Genomic DNA, 1,827 nt, shown 5'->3' with positions numbered 1-1,827 from the left:
AGTATCAGGATCAGCATTTACTAGGATCTGTTTTACAGACTGAGGAATCTGTAATGGTCTAACCACTTTTTTCTTTATATCAGCATTTACCAGATCATTAAAGTATCGTTTTGCAACTCTAAAAGGTGGGGTTGAGGAACTGACTAATTGAGGTTCATCAGTACAAAAAGTATATAGAAGTTGACAGAATCTACCAAAATAGACAATATTTCTATTCTCTGTCATCCTATCCCCAATAAAACCAATTATTCCAGTTGCAAAATCAAAATGAGTTTGATGAATAATGGCATACCCTATGTGCTGACTCAGAATTGGGATAGCATCAAAATTCGAACATTTGTTCCCAAAAGCTTTGGTGATGCAGTCAAAGAAGAAACTCCATTCTCTTCTGATATTAGCCCTTTTTAACTGCCCAAGCTTTGCCAAACTCTTTTCATATCCCAAATCAGCCATTAACTCCTGAAGTGCTGATTCCTCTGGAGTTGAAAAAGTACAATTTTCCAGGGAGATGTAGAGCTTTGCGTATTGTACCAGGAGTGACTACATAAGATGAATCACCCACTTCAAAAACAATACTGGGAGTACCATGTTTACCACCATCATCAAAGTGCCCAGTCCGCCAAAACGTCAGAACTTGTTGACTCGAAAAGACTTCACGCTGTGTTAATGCGTACCCAATCTCATTGTGTGCAAAAAGATCTTGCACAAAATGCAATTCAGATGGAGCTTCAGCATGATCAAGAATTGCAGCATAGTTGTTTGGAACAAACTTAGCTCCATCAATGATTAAATCCTTTGGTGCCATGTGAAAAAAAATAAGATTCAAGTATGCCTGTTAGGTGTTTGAGATAATATCTGTATGAAAAACCAACGTGAGAAAGAAGAGAAGGAGAGTAAAAGTAAGGAGAGAGATAAAGTATAAAGAAAATAAAAGATTAAAGAAATCTTCTCTCTGTTGTACTTATACTCTGAACAAAAATGTTACCGTTGGACACCTGTCAGACATGCAGTAATAACGGACAGTTACTGGGCTCGAGAAAACAGGAATCATTACTTACCCAGTTGCCTAGTTTCAAGGAAAAACCGTTCCATTTATCAAGAGAAACAATTTTAATTCAAAATTTAAACCGTTAGCACTGATTGAATTATTTTTCACTACATCACTGAAATTCTGAAAATACATCACATGAAAATGACCAAGATAAATTAGATATGTAAGTGCTGAAAATGAATCAGAACTTAATATAAAACAAAAGTTATATGGTCATCAGAATATCAATCAGGATTTATCAACACAAGATAAAATAACTCAGAGACAAAATCTTGAAGTAAAAACAATTTTCATTAATATATCAAGACAATACATTTATGAAATGGAAATTACATCAATACTTATACAAGATTTTCCCTAAGCTCCTAATCCTAACATCAACAGCTTTAGTCCTAGCTAAGAAGCCTGACAAAGCTGAGGATGAAGAAGAACAGGAAGAAGACAAGATTAAGTCATCTTCCTCTTCCTATCTTCGACGAACAAGATGGCGAGTCGTATGATTCGCTCTTGCTGACGGATAGCTTCCCGCCTTTCCTCCTCCAATCGCTCCAGATGGCGATGGTAATCCATATAGAAGAATAGAAGGTGAGTCAGCACCTCCTGTGGGACAGAATCCCAGATCTCCTCAGGAATGGCTGTTACATGCCACTCCTGCTGCCACTCGGCACAACTTAGCTCCATATTGAAGGTTTGGTAGTTCAAAAACATGTTGTATCGGACCATTGTGTTTTTGACAGAAAAAGGAGGATAAGTGTGTGAGAAGAATGTGATGGAAA

Source organism: Apium graveolens, chromosome 2 (genome assembly GCF_009905375.1).
Source record: "Apium graveolens cultivar Ventura chromosome 2, ASM990537v1, whole genome shotgun sequence".
Classification (NCBI taxonomy): Eukaryota; Viridiplantae; Streptophyta; class Magnoliopsida; order Apiales; family Apiaceae; genus Apium; species Apium graveolens.
The sequence above is the reverse complement of the archived record's forward strand: the minus strand, read 5'-3'. Positions refer to the sequence as shown.